Genomic DNA, 13,873 nt, shown 5'->3' on the forward strand with positions numbered 1-13,873 from the left:
ACATTATGGCAGTTTGAATGTAGATTGGTTGGCCAATGTAACAGATTGTACAGGTTGTTGTACATTGGTTTGAAGGAAATGATTAGTGGGGGGTCTGGGGGTCCTCCCCCAGAAGTTTTTTATTATCATACATGTTATTTGCTGAATTCTGGTGCATTTTAATAAGTTGTTAGCTGACTTTACAGAGGTAGGTTGAGCAATATCATGTTAAATCTTGTCACATGCCTACAGGTGAAAAATGTGAAGGAGAAATGTTCAGTGAGAAAATTTGAAGGCTTGCACAATCTTAAACCAAAACAGTTGATTTATTTTGGAGGATAAATGTTAAATATGCCAAAACACTGTCAGTCAAATTGTCAATCAAATATATTCATGCAGTGAATGCAACCAAATACGAACAACACTATAACATTGGAAGCATTTATTATTATTGTTATTATTATGTATTCAATTATTTATTTGGCATGTGGTGCTTTTTGTATTGTCTAGAACATACATAAGATGAGCATATTATAGCAGCAAAATAGAAGCACAATCATTTGAATGCAGCAAAAGTCCTGACTTTGTCTTGACTTTGACCACTGTAGAACCAGAGCAGGTGGGTGGAGCACAGAAGCACGGCAGGCCAGAACTCAGTTCTCAGAAACTCTTATTTTTAAATATATATGTGGCTTTTCAGCTCATTCACTCTCTCACACATGCGCACACATGCATTCGGGTCGGGAGGGAGCCCCCTTTCTCTGCTCTCTCTCTCCTTTTATAGGGTGCGGTCACTGGGGAAGACACACAAACACAGGTTAACTCACATCAGGTGCAGTGATTCTGCCACTTTTCTTCCCTGACTCCACCCTCCATTCACAGACCGACGCTTGACCACGCCCCCGCTGCCACACGAGCAAAATACAAACCCTTTTATTTCTTGTTTCTTTCGAGTTTTTAGTGAAAGTAACATCTTTATTTAGTACACAATATAACACCTCTAGAAGATGGTTGGTTTGTGTTCATCCAACAAAAAAAACAAAACGGTGGAGTTTTCAACAATGTGGCATCATTATATAGTATAACACTAAAACCAAAATAATGACACCTGTGGTCTTCAGACAGTAATGCTGCCAGGTGATTGTGGTGGTATGTAAGCAAACAGCACAGTGGAAAAGTTGCCATCATCCTTTCATAGTGATGCGATGGGATCATTTACCTCTTCAGTCCTCCTCTTCCCATCATTCTCTGTCTCTCATCCAAATAGAGTGTCTGTAATCAACTGGATGCTAAAGCTTCACAATCGCTCATTAGACAAGTGATTGTATTGCACGTCTTTCTAATGATGTTTCTACTTTAAAGAAGGTAGACGTGACAAAACAAAAGTGCAGATTAAATATATTCTGCTTTTCAACACAAATGGGCAGATGCTTGTTGATCTCTTTAATAACTTCTCTATAATCAATCTTCTAGCCAATGTATAAGTGTAACTTTCCTAAATTCCTAAAGAATTTGGCACTTAAGACCCAAATTTTATTCCAAACCGCTCCTCTCAGGAGGTTAAGACATTTAAGATACATGGTTGGAATATATACTTACCAACCAAATACAAAAGACTTTATTGGATTCCCGAACAGGATCTTCATATCCAATTTACAAAACAATGAAGAAAAAAAAAAAATATATATATATATATTTACTAAAACGACTCATAAATCAATAATAATAAACGTACATTTAACTACAGTGGTGCTTGAAAGTTTGTGAACCCTTTAGAATTTTCTATATTTCTGCATGAATATGACCTAAAACATTGTCAGATTTTCACACAAGTCCTCAAAGTAGATAAAGAGATTAAACAAATGAGACAAAAATATTATAATTGGTCATTTATTTATTGGGGAGAATGATCCAATATTACATATCTGTGAGTGGCAAAAGTATGTGAACCTTTGCTTTCAGTATCTGGTGTGACCCCCTTGTGCAGCAATAACTGCAACTAAACGTTTCCGGTAACTGTTGATCAGTCCTGCACACCGGCTTGGAGGAATTTTAGCCCATTCCTCCGTACAGAACAGCTTCAACTCTGGGATGTTGGTGGGTTTCCTCACATGAACTGCTCGCTTCAGGTCCTTCCACAACATTTCGATTGGATTAAGGTCAGAACTTTGACTTGGCCATTCCTAAACATTAACTTTATTCTTCTTTAACCATTCTTTGGTAGAATGACTTGTGTGCTTAGGGTCGTTGTCTTGCTGCATGACCCACCTTCTCTTGAGATTCAGGTTATGGACAGATGTCCTGACATTTTCCTTTAGAATTCGCTGGTATAATTCAGAATTCATTGTTCCATCAATGATGGCAAGTCATCCTGGCCCAGATGCAGCAAAACAGGCCCAAACCATGACACTACCACCACCATGTTTCACAGATGGGATAAGGTTCTTATGCTGGAATGCAGTGTTTTCCTTTCTCCAAACATAACGCTTCTCATTTCAACCAAAAAGTTCTATTTTGATCTCATCCGTCCACAAAAAATTTTCCAATAGCCTTCTGGCTTGTCCACGTGATCTTTAGCAAACTGCAGATGAGCAGCAATGTTCTTTTTGGAGAGCAGTTGCTTTCTCCTTGCAATCCTGCCATGCACACCATTGTTGTTCAGTGTTCTCCTGATGGTGGAGTCATGAACATTAACATTAGCCGATGTAAGAGAGGCCTTCAGTTGCTTAGAAGTTACCCTGGGGTCCTTTGTGACCTCGCCGACTATTACACGCCTTGCTCTTGGAGTGATTTTTGTTGGTCGACCACTCCTGGGGAGGGTAACAATGGTCTTGAATTTCCTCCATTTGTACACAGTCTGTCTGATTGTGGATTGGTGGAGTCCAGACTCTTTAGAGATGGTTTTGTAACCTTTTCCAGCCTGATGAGCATCAACAACGTTTTTTCTGAGGTCCTCAGAAGTCTCCTTTGTTGGTGCCACGATACACTTCCACAAACGTGTTGTGAAGATCAGACTTTGATAGATCCCTGTTCTTTAAATAAAACAGGGTGCCCACTCACACCTGATTATCATCCCATTGATTGAAAACACCTGACTCTAATTTCACCTTCAAATTAACTGCTAATCCTAGAGGTTCACATACTTTTGCCACTCACAGATATGTAATATTGGATCATTTTCCTCAATAAATAAATGACCAAGTATAATATTTTTGTCTCATTTGTTTAACTGGGTTATTTTTATCTACTTTTAGGACTTGTGTGAAAATCTGATGATGTTTTAGGTCATATTTATGCAGAAATATAGAAAATTCTAAAGGGTTCACAAACTTTCAAGCACCACTGTATGATTACTGGTTAAAATACTACCATAAATTCCAATATGCAAATATTAAACACTCTGAGGTCCTGGGCCTGTCAGACACTCTGTGGCAGTCTGATAAACCTGGACGTTTTTAAGTATTTCGTCTAACTAAAAACATCCTTGCAAAAGTGACACACATGGTTATATTCTGGACGCCCTCAGCAATAATAATATGAGAGTAAAGTGAATGTAATGAAATTTGTTTTTATTTAAATTAAGTACAAACGCAACTTTACAAAAAACTATTTTCAGAGTCTTCAAACCTTGTAAAAAAAAGCCACACTATAAATATATCTGCATAAGACTTTTGAAGTCTGAACCTTGTAAACATAGGTGTTGGCTACATAAAAGTAAGAACAGCATTCAGAAATGTTCTGTAGTTTCAATACTAATTGTAGAAACTTCAGACTACCTATGTTTTCTCCAAAGTCAGTTGCCCTTTCAAATGAATATTGATGAAGTAGGTGTAATTCACCTGTAATCCCCCCCGTCACTGTCAATAGTCCATTTGTCAAACACAAAGACCCTGCCCCCCCCCACGCACCTCTCTGCTTGGAAAGTTACTGCAAAGAAAAGAAGCCCTAAGCTACATTTCATAATCTTATGCATAGACTTATGCACGGACTATAATAAATCTAAAGTTAGCAATGAAGATAAACTATGACTATGCAGGGCATGTTGACTTAGGTAACTCATCTCATTATCTGTAGCCGCTTTATCCTGTTCTACAGGGTCGCAGGCAAGCTGGAGCCTATCCCAGCTGACTACGGGCGAAAGGCGGGGTACACCCTGGACAAGTCGCCAGGTCATCACAGGGCTGACACATAGACACAGACAACCATTTACACTCACATTCACACCTACGGTCAATTTAGAGTCACCAGTTAACCTAACCTGCATGTCTTTGGACTGTGGGGGAAACCGGAGCACCCGGAGGAAACCCACGCGGACACGGGGAGAACATGCAAACTCCACACAGAAAGGCCCTCGCTGGCCACGGGGCTCGAACCCGGACCTTCTTGCTGTGAGGCAACAGCGCTAACCACTACACCACATTGCCGCCCCTCTTTATGAAGTGCTAAAGATAAAGTTTGTTTTAAAGATATATATATATATATATTTTAAAACTAGATGATTCAAGGTTTCTAGTGGTGTTACTTGAATGTTTCTAGCACAAAAACTCGCGGAGCTTCAGATGTGCGTTTGGAACAGCCCAAAAAGTCCCCCCGGGGGGACCGTGAGCTCAGAGTAGGGCTGTGCGATATGGGAAAAAATGAATATCCCGATACATTTTCTCCATTTCACGGTATACGATATATATCTCGATATATTTAAATCTCCTCTAAAGGACCCCATGAAATCTAACTTTTACTCTTTACTGTTTTCACTACAATCCCTGCAGATTAAATAACATTATTGGTTAACTTTACAGGTGGTTTTCAACAACACATTTTAAATTTTCATGTTAGTGATTAATCACAATTGAATTGAAATAAGACTATTTTTGTTCAACAAAGATGTGGCACAAACTGCAAAAACAATCTTGAAAATTGCAACAAAGGGGCAACACAATACAGAGCTGCTCAGAGCTCAAACCAATAAAGTGCAAGCTCAACACTGAGAAAGACATTTAGCGTAAATAAGAAAAGTGCTCATTCATTAAATTATTTAAAAAAATAGATCTGCAAGCTATTAACCTGACTACTGAGAACCACTGGAACATTCACAATAGAGAGAGAGATTGAGGGAGAGAAGAGAGAGATCTGCAAAACATAATTTTTCTCTTTGCACACTTTTGAACTGAATGTTTTCTGGCTCTGCCTCTGTGACCAGGCAACTCGTATTTGGGATCGAGTGTGTTTGGTAATTTTTGGAAGCCTGGTTTTTCCACTATACTAACTGGGATCATGTCTTCGGCAATGAAGTTAGTGATTGCATCCATTATAGCTCTCCATCTCTGACTCGTTTTCTCATATGGGGGGGCTTTGGAGAACGAGGCCGCTATGGTCATTTGTTTAGCCCGTGGGGGGGTTTTTAGCTCATGGGCAAGTAGTTCGGAGTTTAAGAGACTCTTCATACTGTACCGGGTGAGTTTTCAGGTGATGGAACATATTTGTAGTGCTGCTGCCTTTCGTGATGACAGGGTTTTTTTGCACACTTTACAAATTGGCATTTGCTGTTCCACGTCCTCCTCGTGATATCCAAAAAATGCCAGATGACTGACCCCTTACGAGTTCTTTTAGGAACCAATTCGTCCGCTTCCATTTTTAATTTGTCGCTGAAATTGACAGAGCTTACACGGTAGCCTACGCAACACCAGCGATTGCACGAACTGAGTCAGCGCTGTAAACCAGAACCAGGAAATCTTCCTGCCGGCAGTGTTGCCAGATACTGCTGACGTTTTCCAGCTCAAAATATGTTCAAAACCCGCCAAAATGCACTTAAAACCACCCAATCTGGCAACACAACCGAAACTAGAAAATCTTCCCGGAAGTTCCTTTCAGCACCCTTATGCCGCTTTTCCACTACCAACGCGGCTGAGTTGGGCTGAGCCGTGCCGTGCTGAGTTGGGCTGAGTCGAGCTGAGCGGGGCTGTTGGAGTTGCATTTCGACTACAACCGCGCTGAACCGTGCTGGCTGGTAGTGGGTGGACACATTGGGTGGAGTTAGCGAAAGTGGGTGGACGTCACGTGATGTCGTTAAGCAGCGCAAACAGTGACATCAGTGATCTTTTAAGCGGTAGTCTCACGACCCGAATAGTAAACAATAAACATGGAGTCGTTAGTGTTGCTGGTCTTGGTGCTGTGGCTTGTTGTCACCAACAGCGCCAACAGATACTGGCAAGAGTGTATGGATGAGGCGAGGCGCATAAGGCTTCAGAAATTCTCGTAATTCATAATTCTTCTTCTTCCGGGTTTACGGTGTTTACAGATCCCAGCGTGCTCGCGGGGCGTGTGTGGGCATGTGAGGACACTCCTCCTCACCAATCAGTGCACAGAGGAGTGTCTGCTCACGCCCCCAGCCTCACTCGGCTCGCTTTGGTTCGCTTCAGCCCCACTCCAAAACGGTGCGAGTTTTAGGGGCTAAGCAGGGCTGAAGCGAGCCGAGTCGTGCTGTTCTTTGGTAGTCGAAACGCGAGCCGTGTCGGGCTGAAGCGAGCTGAAGTGAGCTGAAAAAGGGTAGTGGAAAAGGGCCATTAGGCAGCCTCTCACATTACTGCCTGAGGGACAGGGAGAAAACCACCGGGAACGGTTTTAAACAAACGCAACAAATACAAGTCGGAAGATGACCATAAAATACGTGATAGTTACGATATAATAATTTTATGTATCGCACACAGAATTTTCGGCGATATATCGAGTATATTCGATATATCGCACAGCCCTACCTCAGAGTGTTTTAACTCATAAGCCAATCACTCAGCAAATGTTGTCTCAGTTGGCGCTTAAAAGAGGCTATTCTAGAGCAACTCTTTATCTCATTGGGCAAGGAGTTCCAGATTTTTACACCTCTACCTGGACCCCTGTCCCCCTGTCCATTCACTCAGTTATCCAATCAGCCAATCACATGGCAGCAGCGCAATGTATAAAATCATGCAGATACTCCAGGCTCACAGCAAACATCAGAATGGGCAGGGTTGTTGGTGCCACATGGGATGGTTTGAGAATTTCAGAACTTTGGCTTTCCTTGGATTTTTCACATGCAACAGTCTAGTCTAGTAGACATGAAACAATTCATCCAATTCATGATTTGATTTACAATATTGGCGTCACGATATGGTTTTCCCATGAAATTTTTGAAAAAAAAAATTAATTTTTTTTTTGCTAAAAAAAAGCAACATTTAATTCCCTATTCTTTGTCAACTTACACTGATCAGCCATAACATTATGATCACTGAGAGGTGAAGTGAATAACATTGATTATCTCATTACAATGGCATCTGTCAAGTGGTGGGATATATTAGGCAGCAACAGAACAGTCAGTTCTTGAAGTTGATGTGTTGGAAGCAGGAAAAATGGGCAAGCGTAAAGATCTGAGCAACTCTGACAAGGGCTAAATTGTGCTGGCTATTTACTTATTGAATGATAGTGATATTTTAACAGGATGCTTCTACACCAAAGTGATTTTCAAGGAGGTACTGTAAAAACTAATTACAAGTTACCAGACTGAGAAAGTTTGAAAACAAACTATTTAAACTAATTGAAACAGATTGATTAAAATTAACATTATAATAATGTTAGAATGGGCGGCACGGTGGTGTAGTGGTTAGCGCTGTCGCCTCACAGCAAGAAGGTCCTGGGTTTGAGCCCAGTGGCCAACAGGGGCCTTTCTGTGTGGAGTTTGCATGTTCTCCCCGTGTCTGCGTGGGTTTCCTCCGGGTGCTCCGGTTTCCCCCACAGTCCAAAGACATGCAGGTTAGGTTAACTGGTGACTCTAAATTGACCGTAGGTGTGAATGTGAGTGTGAATGGTTGTCTGTGTCTATGTGTCAGCCCTGTGATGACCTGGCGACTTGTCCAGGGTGTACCCTGCCTCTCGCCTGGAGTCAGCTGGGATAGGCTCCAGCTTGCCTGAGACCCTGTAGGACAGGATAAGCGGCTACAGATGATGGATGGATGGATAATGTTAAAATGTAAACATTTGAATCGTATGCATTGAAAGAATTTAGATTTTGAACTGGGAAATCGTAGAGCACTGTTTTTTAATATAGTTTTCCCCAATTCCTTTTTGCAGTTGGTAGATGAAACAGGCTTCCATGTCATGTGTCATAACCATGTTCATTCAACTTGGTCAACTTTAGGTTTGATGACAAGTTGTTCTTATATTTGAAGATGTTCCGACATCGGTGATGGAGTCTGCATTGAGTGAGATCTTTCCAGTTGAGTTCCTTACGTGCATCAATTGCTGAGGACTGTAGGGGACAATCCAAGATAATCTTGGTGGATTTGTTGTGCAGAATTTGAAGTGATTGCATCAGCGTGATGATGTCTTTAGCTCCCCACACAATATCACCATAATCAAAGAGCAGTAGAACTAAGCTATTTAAGTACAACAATCTAGCGAATGTAGGTAAAAGATGTTTCATTTGCTTCAGAAGACCAAGGCATTTATTGATTCTGGTAATCTGTTTTTCAATGTGAGCAGACCAAGACATGTTGCTTGAAAAGACCACACCAAGTTACTTGAATTCCTCCACTCTTTCAATGTCTTTCATGTGTACTTGAATGGATATAGTGGAAATGTTGCTAGTTTTCCTCTTCCTAGAGCCTCCTAGTTTCCATTTAAAAAAACATTAAATTCCGTTTCAGAGAATGGCTAATTCCATTTCAATTCCGTTTCAGACAATTTGTTTCAGTTATATGCTCAAATGACCACTAAATTGGCATTTTTAGATTTTCAACATATAAAATACATAATTCAGAATCAGAATTCTTAAGTACATGTAATAAATGCATGAAATTTTATGTTTCAGGTAACTGGTGTTGGGAGGCATCTGCATGTTTGTTGTCCTTGTGCATCTATCCCTGTAATCCTGCTTTACTGGCCTGCTGTAGTACAACTTCATATAGCCTTAAACTTTCTGTACACAGTCTAATATCTTAATGCACCTTAGAATCAACATGAAATTTCACTTCACTGAAAATGTGTTTCTTTCATTTATTTAAGACTGTAGTTAATTAGTGCTGTTAACTTGATTGTTGACTGGCTCCTGCTATTTTCTTTAAAACTTTATATTGTATATTAATACTTTTATGGTTATCCTTACTCTTTATACATGTACATTTAAATAAAACAATCTCAGTTATCATTTTATCCATGTTTTTCAAACTTTTATTCGTTGTTATGCTTACAATGTTTTCAGTGCAGCGACAGGTCTAACATAGTGTGTGACAGTGTCCATTTAATATATACTTTAAATGATTCAAATTATTTAACAGTTAACTCTATTATTAGTTTAATTTACATTTTGCCTGTAAATTATTCATTTAATAATGCACAAGTCTTCAAAGTCTTTATATAGAAAACCATTCTTTCGAACATAACTTCTTATTTAAGAACATAAACCATTAAATCATGAAAATAATCAGTTGCTATTATATAATGTTAAACTGAAAAGCCTTGGTGCAAACTACTAATGGAAATCTGACTGTTCAAAATCTGCCTTCAAGATCACCATTATAGTACAGCATTAGGAGTTCCTTTGTGCTTGAAAATATTCCGTGGCCACGCGTTAATAACGCGTGGCAACGTGATCCTGTTCCGTGGCCACGACTTGTTTAATGCGTGGGAACAAGATGATTATTAGGTGGCCACGAATTAATAATGCGTGGCCACGAGAAGTGTTAGTCATTTCATCACTGAGACTGTTGACTTTCTGGCATCAGTAGCTTCAGCCGCAAATATGGACAAGTTTGATCTGATTTCATTTTATTTTAATCTAGGAATGAATTATAATGATATCCTTAAATCACTTGCAGTTAGACATGGAGTAATTCTGAGCAAGAGACACTTAATTCGGCTGCTCAAAAAGCACGGGCTCAAACGTAGACAATATGCTGACCTCGGGGAAGTTATAGATTTCATCATACAGGATAAATCCTGTATTTACTGCACAATTGACGGCCACTCAAAAACTGAACATCATCCCATCAGGCTGGGACTTGAATCATCTCGTGGCCATGCGTTATTAATTTGTGGCCACCCAATAATCATCTCGTTCCCACGCATTAAGCAAGTCGTGGCCACCAAATAGGATCTCGTTCTCACACGTTATTAACTCATGGCCACGGAATTTTTTTTTCACCCATGTCACCAGAGGGGCTCCGTAGATTCCGTTTCTGAGCACTAATTCTGTTTCTGACCCCAATTTCCGCGATTTCCGTCCATTTTCCGTGATCGCGGAAAATCGGAGGCCCTATCTTCCAAACAACATAGCTTTAGTTTTGGATGTATTCAAGGTTAAATGATTACACTTAAACCAATCACCAACCATTTTGAGATCGTCATTAAGCTTATCTTCAATGTCAACAACCGAAGAGGAGAAATAGTACAGGACTGTGTCATCAGCATATAGGGATACTTGAGTATGATGGACAATGTCAGGAAGATTATTAATGTAGATAATAAACAAGCGCGGCCTAGACGACTGGAGAGCTGGCAAGATGATTGGGTCTCTCCAAAATGGCACATCTTGTGTGGTGTTCCTGGTATGCAGTGGTTAGTACCTACCAAAAGTGGTCTAAGGAAGGACAACTGGTGAACCGGTGACAGGGTCATGGGTGTCGAAAGCTCACTGATTTGCATGGCGTACAAAGGCTATCCCATATGGTCCAATCCCACAGAAGAGCTACTGTAGCACAAACTGCTGAAAATGTTAATACTGACACCTTTCTGTTTTTCTCTACAGAGGAGGTTTCAGAACATAGTAAAGCTAGACGGCCTTTCAATTTCATAAAATCGGTGAAATTTAGTTCCCTCTGAAATTTGGTTATTGGGATATTTATTTCTGCAATATCTAAAAAAAACAAAAAAAAAACAAAGCGGGCCATTCTGTGGCTGGGAAGTTATTTAATTTGAGGGGATTCCCTCGCAAAAAATGTGCATGAAATTGCTCATTTCATGCAGTCAAGCAGACAGAGGAAGTCCGTGTGCACATGCACAGGTTTATCTTCTTCTTCTTTTGGGTTTTATGGCAGCTGGTATCCACAGTGTTGCGTTACTGCCATCTACAGGTTTATCTTTGACCGTGCACTGACAGTTCCATCATTCTGTCGCTAAACAAACAGCTGATCACACCGAGGTGCTCGCTGACCGCCAATATTTATTAGTTTGGGCCTGCGTTTCCTTTCCTTCACAACACAATGTCTTTTCATCTCGCTTTCTGTTACTACTGTATAATCGTTTTTTCACATTTCATTCGCATTTTTCTCTCCTGTTTCAAATTTGTATCCCACAATGCCTTGCGCGAACGGGGAAAGCCCACCACGTGATGCATGACGTAGTATCTTGAATTGGGTCAAGGTGAAGCAGGAAAAAATTGCAGAGAATTTAGGGCCACGTGGCCTTAATTCATTAATTGCTCTATTTAAAAAAAAAACTAATAAAATTGGAAGTCTGTGATTCGAATTCAGTAGCTTTCGGGCCACTAAACAAAAATAATTGGGTGTCAGGGAGAATTCTTTATATAATCTACACTTGAAAACTCTGAAGGGTAGTCTATCTTTAAGAGGATACCGATACTTAAGAAATAAGAAAAGCTTTTATTTATATATATATATTGTTAATCAAACTATGTTTAACTATGCAAACTATCAAATGCTGAAGTTCAAACTGTCACTCATTGCATGTTACTCATGACAATTTTTGTATTGATTTTTTGCTCATGTCCATAAAGGGTGGCTGTTACTGTATATGTACACATTATAAAATGTTCAGCAGTTTCCTGCGGGTTTTTTTCTTCCTTTTTTAAAGGTAGAAAGTTGTTTAGAAGGCTGTGTAAAGTGTGGTATCATTAAAATAACCTATGGTTTTAGGTTATGAAAGGCATTTCAGCCTTGCCTTCTCATTGCTATTACAAACCTTATGAAGTACAATATAATGAAAGGGAGGCTATGAAGTTTATTTAAGCCCACTAAGGGAGGCCTACCCTCAGATGAACTACAGTATTCAATAGCTAATAAATGCCTTTCCCTGAAGTGCCTGAATGCATATCTTGGCTGTTGTTATTGCTGACTGTATTGCAGATTCAGTGATCTCACTCACTGCAAATTAAACTCTCCTTGACAGAAGCTGTCATATCACTCAGCAGAATGTGTATATTGGGTTAGTCACAGCCACAGTGGGCTATCAAAACATATAATTTGATGCCTGGGACATTAATTAAAGGTCCCTTCACCTGCAGCTTGGTTCTTGCCGAGAACAGATGGGCTCCCATTGGGAGAGGAATCAATCTCATAAGACAGGGTTTGCAATGGCAGGAGTAGAAATGTAAATCCAGTCCAGTCAAGTATGAGCCTAGTCACAGAATTACACTGCTTAATCATAGCAACTTTTCTGAGCATGCTGTTGTTGATAATTTTATTCCTGATGTAGAAAGGACTTGTTCAAACATACTCAGTGAGTGAACACAGGGGGTGCCATGCTCCCACCTTAGAATGAGCAGATGCTTCATCCCTTTCACACCCGCTGCTCTTCTTCACACAGTTACCCTGGCAACTGCTTCCTTTAAATGACATTGTGATGCAGACCAAGGCAACGCTGAAGACTCAAGAATGGAAAGGTCAAATCAAGTCAGTTTATTTGTATAGCGCTTTTAACAACAGACATTGTCACAAAGCAGCTTCATAGAAAAATAAAGACTTTAAACAAATTAATTTTATCCCTAAGCAATTTATTTATCCCTAATGAGCAAGACCGAGGTGACAGTGGCAAGGAAAAACTTCTTCAGACGACATGAGGAAGAAACCTTGAGAGGAACCAGACTCAAAAGGGAACCCATCTTCATCTGGTCATATATAAATGTAAAGGGAACCCATCTGGTCATTGGAAAGGTCATATATAAATGTAAAAACATGTTGAGACATGGGCGGTGTAGTGGTTAGCACTGTTGCCTCACAGGAAGAAGGTCTGGGGTTCGAGCCCAGCGGCCGGTGAGGGCCTTTCTGTGTGGAGTTTGCATGTTCTCCCCGTGTCTGCGTGGGTTTCCTCCGGGTGCTCCGGTTTCCCCCACAGTCCAAAGACATGCAGGTTAGGATAATTGGTGGCTCTAAATTGAATGTGAGTGTGAATGCTTGTTTGTCTCTGTGTCAGCCCTGCGATAAACCTGGCAACATGTCCAGGGTGTACCCCGCCTCTCACCCATAGTCAGCTGGGATAGGTTCCAGCTCGCCTGCGACCCTGTAGAACAGGATAAGCGGCTATAGATAGTGGATGGATGGATGTTCAGACATGTTGGGTGTGATTATTTGCACACATGGAGAGAAAAAGTCCCAGACAGATAACACAAAAGTGACCATATTTCATAAGGCACTGTTTGCATGTTCTCCCCGTGTCCGCGTGGGTTTCCTCTGGGTGCTCCGGTTTCCCCCACAGTCCAAAGACATGCAGGTTAGGTTAACTGGTGGCTCTAAATTGACCGTAGGTGTGAATGTGAGTGTGAATGGTTGTCTGTGTCTATGTGTCGGCCCTGTGATGACCTGGCGACTTGTCCAGGGTGTACCCCGCCTTTCGCCCGTAGTCAGCTGGGATAGGCTCCAGCTTGCCTGCGACCCTGTAGAACAGGATAAAGCGGCTAGAGATGAGATAATACAACCCCAGGGCAGCATGGTGGTGTAGTGGTTATCACTGTCACCTCACAGCAAGAAGGTCCTGGGTTTGAGCCCAGCGGCCGGCGAGGGCATTTCTGTGTGGAGTTTGCATGTTCTCCCCGTGTCTACGTGGGTTTCCTCCGGGTGCTCTGGTTCCCCCCACAGTCCAAAGACATATGGTTAGGTTAAGTGACTACTCTAAATTGTCCATAGGTGTGTGAATG

The 13,873-nt window shown here is 40.9% G+C and overlaps 1 protein-coding gene across 7 annotated transcripts in view; it reads left to right on the forward strand.

The window, feature by feature from the left end:
• The window catches only part of sstr1b (somatostatin receptor 1b), a 71,620-nt gene that overhangs the window by 24,071 nt on the left and 33,676 nt on the right, over positions 1-13,873 (forward strand). The window contains exon 1 of one of the 7 annotated variants that reach the window (XM_060933556.1): positions 12,610-12,632. The exons of the other annotated variants lie outside the window; for them this stretch is intronic. The gene's annotated coding sequence lies outside the window, so the exon portion shown is untranslated. Of the gene's footprint in view, positions 1-12,609; positions 12,633-13,873 lie in introns of those variants that run through there. 7 annotated transcript variants of the gene reach the window in all.

The sequence above is a fragment of the Neoarius graeffei genome, chromosome 1 (genome assembly GCF_027579695.1).
Source record: "Neoarius graeffei isolate fNeoGra1 chromosome 1, fNeoGra1.pri, whole genome shotgun sequence".
Classification (NCBI taxonomy): domain Eukaryota; kingdom Metazoa; phylum Chordata; class Actinopteri; order Siluriformes; family Ariidae; genus Neoarius; species Neoarius graeffei.